Here is an 8,380-nt window from a genome sequence, read left to right as displayed (position 1 = left end):
TTTTTTTTTTTTTTTTCTTTTTTTTTTTTTTTTTTACTTATTTCTGCTGTTTTTGTTTTTGTTTGTTTGTTGTTTCCAGACCTAAGTTGCACTGAATGTGTTGTCAGACAGCTGAAACACACAGGAACAACAAGCACAGCATCAGTCACCTTCTCAGCCACAGTACAGAGCCTTTCCACACCATCAGTTGTGCTGCAAATTGGTTCATGGCATTCCTGGACACAGCTTGTCACCTTCATTTCCTCAAGATTCTGCAAAGCCCAAACCCCTTCCTGAAAATGCACTTTGTTACATTGTTCTGGGCTCACAGATGTTGCAGAGCTGCTCTGTGGAGCTTCTGGCTGCTGCTGTGTGCGTCCTTCCTGCGCCCAGTTTGCATTCCTCAATTTACAGCTAGGCAGCCACCCAGCGGCTAGTGCATGTGCAAACCGAAGCTTTCCTGCTTTTAGAGAAACAACACAGTGTAACAAAGCCCAGAGGAGTTATAGCAGGAACAACTGGGATTTATTATTGTTATTATTAATATTACTTTATTTAAGCTTAATGTTAACAATATTTATCATATTCCAGTTTGTCTTCATGCTAAGTTTTCTCATTACTGAATCCTAGCATTTTGGTTATTTCAGCGACAGCAACAAAGCAAATGGAAACCATGTTTAGCCTGCTTGTGGTCATTCCAGTTTTTGTCATTTGTTTCTTGGCTGCATTTCTTGTTTCCTTCCTTTATCTTAATTACCCATTCCTCCTCCTTTTGCCAATGACTGGAAAAGCTCAAATATAAATAACAAATCATTTGGTTTCTGCTTTGGAAAGTGAAACAGACATACATGTTTTAATGGGAGCATGAGAATGCTGGGTTTTAAGTTATTTCATCTTCTCCAGGCCATCCTGGCATGGTCTTGCCCAGCCCACCTGGTGCTGGTGGGGTGAGTCTGACCATGCAGCCCCCTGAATAAGGTCCCTCCCAGCTCTCAGGAAGTTCTGGCTCAGGCTGCATGCTCTCCCTGCAAATGCTGATGCTTTCTAAGCTGGGACAAGCCAGGGTGCTGGGCTGCAGGAGAAAGGGCTGGAGAGAATCCAGTCTTTGCCAGCCTGGTGAGGACTGGGCTCCCCCAGCTCGGCCCATGGTGGACCGCGGCCTGGGGCAGGATGTGAAGAAACTGCTGCAGGCATGGAGCCCCTGCCCAGGCCGTCTGTCCCCAGTGACTCCCTGTTCCCATGACCTGTAACCCCAGCTCTGTGTCCTTCTGTTCTCTGCCCCAGAGTGTCCATGGGCACAACTGGGAGCTGTGGAGAGATGACAGCCCTGGGCAGGGTGTGCAGGACAGAAGGGAGATTGCCCCAGCCACAGTCTGGCCAGTGTCGCCAGTAAGTGCAGGCTGCCCATGACCTTGGTAGATGAGGGAAGCAGCAAACACAGAGCAACCCCTGATGTTCTCTGTATGGCATCAGCAACCCATGTGGTGGAGCCCCATTGCCTCTGCGTGCCTTTCTGCATGGCTCGTGTCCCTGGGTGTGCCTTTTCCACACAGCCTGTCTCTGTCAGTGTGCCTCTGTGGAGGACTCAGCTGCCTCAGTGTGCCTTTCTCACAGCCCTGCTGCCTCAACGTGACTTTCTGCACAGAGTGCCTCAGCATGCCTTTGAACTGCCCTTGTGCCCAGCACTGGAAGGTACTTGTAGGCCCCCAGGCCAAACAGAAGGCACTCAGAGGCCCCAGGTTGAACAGAAAGGAATTCAGACAATACTGGTTCAAACAAAATGACTCCTGGAAGCCCCTGGCTTGTAGAAAATAGCAGCTGAGGCCCTGCTGCACACAGATGGGCACTCAGAGGACCCTGTGATGCCTGGAAAGGCACTTGTAGGGCCCTGGGCCACAGAGAAGGGCCTTCAGAGGACCCTGGGTCAAACCATCAATGGACAACACAGAGAGGCACTGGCAGGGCCCTAATGTTTGCAGAAAGGCTTTCAAAGGTGCCTGTGCCACACAGATGAAAGTAAAATGAGGCCACTGGGTCAAAGAGAAAAGCAATCAAAGGTCCTGGCCTATACAGAAAGGCACTTAGAGTACCCTGAGTCTAACAGAAAGGAAAATAGAAGCCCCTGGGCAACACAGAAATACTCTTGGAGATAGCTGGTTTGAACGGAAAAGATCTTGAAGGCACCTGTGGTCACATAGTGGAAGCAAGCAGATGCCCTGCCACCTTAGGAATCTGGAGGCACCTGAGCCACACAGAAGAGTGCTCCAAGGACTACAAGGTGCACAGAAAGGCACTTGAAATGCCTGGGGATGTGTAGAAAGGTGCTGAAATATATACAGATTGATTAGAGATGCATTTTGAAACTCTTGTGACACAATGAAAAAAGTAACCAACAAACTAATTTTAAGGCCTCTGGATTGAATAGAAAAGTTCTTGAAGGATTGGAAGATGAGTAGGATGTGTAGGGACAATACTGTGTTATTCGCAGAGAAGTGAAGGCTAGTAGAGTGGATTATCAGTTTTATATAGTTTATCTGTAAGCAGTCTAGCTAAGGAAAAATAGAACTCTTAATGTGATACAAAATACCAGTAGCTGTTCTCTATGTCTTCTCCCAATGACAAGAGCTTCACCTGCTGCTGGTTTCACTGTCATGTCAGGTAAATTACATCTAAGTTTTACCTTAATGATTTCCACTCATATGCAGAGATCTATACCTTAACTGAAATGGTACTTGAATAAGCAGGCCTGGTGTGAGGCTGAGGAGTAGCTTGAGAGCTATTGATGCACTCCAGATATTTAATGCACTTTTAATTGGCTTTTAATGCACTCCAGATATTCACAACAGCTTGGGCAGCAAGTCACGCTGTTGCATTTTTCATGGTGTCACTCAGGTGTTGTTGTGGAACACCACTTGTAGGGAAGAACTACCACTTGTAGGGAACAACCTGAGCATGCTGTCTCTGGGTATCACAACAGAGAGAGCTCACCAAAGGGCAAATGTGAGGTGCTCATATTTCCATAAATTGTTGGAGAGTAGTGAGATAAAAAGCTCTGCTGAAAACACAGAAGTATTCAGTACAGTCAAAGCTAAAGCTAGCCATTGAAAGGATTTCACAGTGCTGAAGGGCCAGCAGAAAACAGTAAATGAATATCAATGGCAGAAAATGTAAAATAAAGTAAACGCATTAATGGGAAGGCCATATACTTAATATTATGTGCAATTCTGATTACTCATTCTCGAACATTCTCAAAAAAAGTTATAATGCAGACATAAGAGGTACAAAGGAGGATGACGTGGGTTATCAAAGGTATATAATAGATTTTCTACAGCTGGAAAGTGCTCAAGCTAGTCAACTGCACCACGAAAAGCAAATATAGAATCACAGGATGGTTTGGGTTGGAAGGGACCTTAAAGATCATCTAATTCCAACCCCCCTTAATATTTTTAATCCTTATGCCATTCCAGTGGCACTTTAGCAACCTTGTTTACTAAAGATCTGTGTAGAAGCAAAACTTGACATTTAAAATTGAACACTGATTAAGGCCCATACTGAATTCATGCCCTTGTTTTGTCTAAGCCCTGTTTATCTGCACTTGTATTTACAGGTACATTTGATAGTTACTGCAGAGCATGTCTGAAGAAGGACCCTTACCACAGCCATATGTCATTCTCAGACTGTTAGGGCCTTACTATGTTATCTGTGTTCTGTATTTCTGCCTGTTATAAGGAAACAAAATAAAAGCTAATGCTCACAAATGCTGAAGTCTCTGCATTGCTCTACTGAATCTTGTTCCGGTCATTTGATGAAAGATCTCATCTAAAATTCACCGAAAACAGAGGTGAGTAAACTAATAGGGCAGGATAGAACACTTTAGGCTACTTGATGTTGAACTTTTTTCTCAGTGTGACAAAGTAAAAATATTAATTCTCATAGGAATTGTCTAAACTTTAAATTTCCACAAGTTTTAAAGTTCAGGCATTATTCACCAGTTCACAGAGTTCTACATTCTTTAATTTAGCTCTTCAGTCTGCAGTGAAGAGATTATAAACTTTCCCCTTCTCTAATGGTTTGGTCATTTGTGAGGTTTCAGAATTTGCTCTTCCCTTTTAGTTCAAGTAATGAAAGCACTTGCTTCTAAAAGCAAAATCTGAGGCACAACCCTTAGGCTTAACCCTTCTTTTCTCTTACTTGATATTTTTTGCCATTGAGGGCGTAGTGTTAAATTTCTAATTTAATTTACTTAACAGCTTCTGGTGGAATGTTATCTAATGTACATATATAAATGGTATAGCAATCTCACGTACACAAAATACATTTTTTTTTTATCTTTCCAGTGGGAGAAGTCTTAAAGGTTGCATATTCAGTCTTAATGTTCTTCCCTCCCATATACACTTATCTAGCTATTTCAGATGACTGGAAAACTCTGCTTTTTATTCAGAGAGGATATCAAGTTCTTCCAGTAACCTCCAAGTTGTTGTTTGTGTTGTTGTTGTTTTTAAAGTTTTGGGGAAAAAATCCTTTTTTTTTTTTTCCTCATTTTATTGAGAATTCTCAGATTATAATTGTCATAGGAAATAGTTGGAAAAAAAAAGACTTTTTTTTTTTAAATCTCAGATATCCACTGAAAATATCTTTATAAGGAAAGATTTCATGTAGCACTGAAGATCACATACAGCTATTGTTTGCAGTTATCATTTAAAGAATATCACAATATTATAATTTTCTCTTTTTAATAAAATAAACTTTTATGTTTCTCCTGTTTCTTGAACCTGGTCATCCAGCTTGCCATTTGTTTGAATTTCTATTTAAAATTGTAAAAATGTAGATGGCCAAAGCTAGATGCAGTACTAAATCTACCAGTGCCTGTATAATGACTTTACTAATTCCTCATCTCTGATGGAATTACCCTAACCAAGGGATTCTAGAATCACTGTTTCATTCACAGTTTCTTTCTACTGGCATTGGGTATCATGGGTAATCATAATAAATAATTCAACCAAACAGCTTCCATTTGGAAACAAAAATATGGGGTAGCTATACGCTTTATGATCTGAAATTTTCTTTCTCACCAGGTGAGTTGTGAAAGCTATTCAGTATAATCCGTAAAATATTCCATCCCATCTCCTAAGTGAAGATGTTCTCTATCTTGATGTCTTTAGCAAAGATGATGAGAAGCATATATTTTGTGCTGTCAGTAAAGGAAATCTTGGAAAAAGATAACCCCAAACATAATATTTGAAGAATTGTAGTGGTAATCTCCAGTTTAACAAACAATTTGTTTTGTATTCTATCACTTTTTTTTTTTTCTGTATTCCAGGGAAGACCTTTCATATTTCTTCTGTTTAGAAAATCAGTTATTAAAGGAACTCTTGTTATCAAAGTTATCAGATAAACATTTTTTTTTAATTTATTTTAGATCAGTATGATTAGCTCATATTTGTTGATATACTTTTTTGTTATTTATTACATTTTGTATTCTACATTTTTTGTTATTTTTTATTTTGGATAAATACTTAGGTTCTGTGATAGCCTAGCCAGAAAAAAGTTCTCTTTAGGGGCTGCTTTGAACTGCAGAGGTGATTTTTGACATGCATCCTTTCTGTGCTTTACTTTCCCCATTACTGACCTAAGCACCACCAGATAGCAATGGGAAATGCTTTCTTTTTCTGCAGAGAATGTAAATTTTCTTTGCTGCCAAATTAGTTTTATTCAATCAAAAATTGAAAAAATTGCCATTGTGTTTTTGTTTGTTTGTTTGTTTTTTCCTATGAATTTAGGTTATTTTTATATAAGACATTTTCCACCAAAAAATAAAATAAAATAAATGACAAGAGCTTAAAAAAAATTGTTCTATTTTTCTGGCACAGTTTCAAACATTCTCCAGAATGATCACATTCATATATTTAACACAATTTTTTGGATTGGGCCTGATTTGTAGTTTATGCCCCAAAGTGAAACCAGGTTTTGGTTTGAAAGCAACCTATAAATCAGTAGGGAAAAAATAAAAAAATAAAAAAAAAAATGATTCAGAACAACTGGACAAGATCTTCCCTCCACTCTGACAGTCAAAAAAGGTTACTTCCAAAAAACACTTCCCAGGAATTCTCTGAATTCTCTTCTTCTTCCAGCTTATCTTTGGTAGCAGCAAGTTTGATATGTGTTTCTGCACTATGTGCATCCTTCTTCACTGTGTAAGGATGATGACTTTTTCAGTTGAGTCATTGTGACTGGTACCCCCTGCTCCTGACCCCTGGTTATATGTTTATCATAATCAATGCAATTTGGAAAGAAAGTGGCCACGATCTGTAAGTGAGCTGGTCACGTATCAACCCCTTTCCCCCTGCCAGCACTGTGAGGTCCCAGGCTTTGGGCCAAGCCAGCCGGGGGTTCGGTGACCCCCTCAGGGCACAGGGAAGTGCAACAGCACAGAAAGCCATGCTTGTGAGCAGCTGCAGGTCCCAGGTGGGACTTGGACTAGAACTGCTGCTGGGTGGCAAAACCTGTGATCCTGCGCCGGCCAGGGACATTTCCACCATCACTAGCTTCCTCGAAGGGCTGAGTGAGTGACTTGCATAGTTTAAGGTAAATTGTGAATCTGGATTATAATTACTATGTTGAAGGCCAAGTATGTAGATTTGACCTGATCTGCAGAGGGTGCAGGTGATTAGAACAAACACTAAAGTAACCGTAAGCTACATTGATTCCCAACTGAAACCCTGTGCTGCATTAGTTACAAAAACATGTGAAATAACAAATCTTTAATTATAGCTGGAACTTAGTAATGTTCTCATTTAGCACAGGATTCCTAAAGAACTTTTCTGTCCATGTAGCACTGGGTGACAGTCATGAGACAAAGAGGGTTTGAGAATCAAAGGAGTATCCCACAAAACACCAGAAAATATTATCTAATGAATAGCATGTGTAGAGGTTGGATCACAATACCTAGCACACAATTTTTTACTCTGTTTGTGTATAGTCTCTGCTAGCTTACTTATTTCCTACAGGATCTGGATGCTTTTTATCTCCTCAACTCATGAAGCTGTGAGCACACAGACATCAATGATCAGGATGTGAAATGGGGACCAGAGGGTCTCCACCCCATTTCATCATTCTCCTCTACCTCCTGATTTATAAAGTAGAAGGGTTCTTTCAGGTGGAGGTAGGTGGAAAGTTATTCTCTTTTGCTATGATATGGCATTAAAAGGCCAAGAAGATTTTTAAATTTTTTTCTCGTGTCTTCTTGCTTGTGCAGACTATGGGATTAGAAAGAAAGTCAATACACTGGTTCAGGTTTGACATTGATATAGTGGAAATGTATTCCACAGCTTGTTGTTCTAGACACTGGCTAGTGAAGACAATACAAGCCCTGGCATTAAGATGGATGGATTACAAATACCAAGAAAATCTAGACTTGAGACATGGAGTGGCACCTCTGAAAACCGCAAAACAGTTTGACAAAAATAACAAGCAGAGCAGGATGTTTTACACATACAAAAGAGATTCCCATGTTACAAGAAGGAATGAATAACCAGCCACAGATACAGCAGCTCACCACCTGGCAATAACATCTTCACCAATAAAAATGTAATGTAGTATTAGGAATATGATATCACAGAATGGCAGAATCATCTAGGCTGGAGGAGACCTCCGAGATCACCTAATCCAGCCTTTGACCTAACACTAACAAGTCCTCCACTAAAGCATATCACTAAACTCTACATCTAAACGTCTTTGAAAGACCTCCAGGGATGGTGACTCAACCACTTCCTTGGGCAGCCTATTCCAATGCCTAACAACGCTTCTGGTAAAGAACTTCTTCCTAATATCCAACCTAAACCTCCCCTGGCACAACTTTAGCCCATTCCCCCTCGTCCTGTCACCAGGCACGTGGGAGAATAGAGCAACCGCCACCTCGCTACAGCCTCCCTTGAGGTACCTGTAGAGTGCAATAAGGTCGACCCTTAGCCCCCTCTTCCCCAGGCTAAACAAGCCCAGCTCCCTCAGCCGCTCCTCATAAGACTTGTTCTCCAGACCCTTCACCGGCTTCATTGCCCTTCTCTGGACTCGCTCAAGCACCTCCATGTCCTTCTTGTAGCGAGGGGCCCAAAGCTGAACACAGTACTTGAGGTGTGGCCTCACCAGAGCCGAGTACAGGGGGACAATCACTTCCCTGGACCTGCTGGCCACGCTGTTTGGGAAACAGTTTAGGAAAACTAAAGTTAGGTGTAGTCCTTAACCATCAAAAAAGAGGTAGAATATTTGTGTTAGTTTTAAGACACAGAATCATTGTCAGAAATATTAGGCAGGACACAGATACCAAGTGCTTACACAGAAGATTTTGTATGTTGAAAATTACACTGTATACAGTGAAGAAAATGAAGAAAGTATTATGAAGCAA

Source organism: Oxyura jamaicensis, chromosome Z (genome assembly GCF_011077185.1).
Source record: "Oxyura jamaicensis isolate SHBP4307 breed ruddy duck chromosome Z, BPBGC_Ojam_1.0, whole genome shotgun sequence".
NCBI lineage: Eukaryota > Metazoa > Chordata > Aves > Anseriformes > Anatidae > Oxyura > Oxyura jamaicensis.
Note: the sequence above shows the minus strand (reverse complement) of the source record.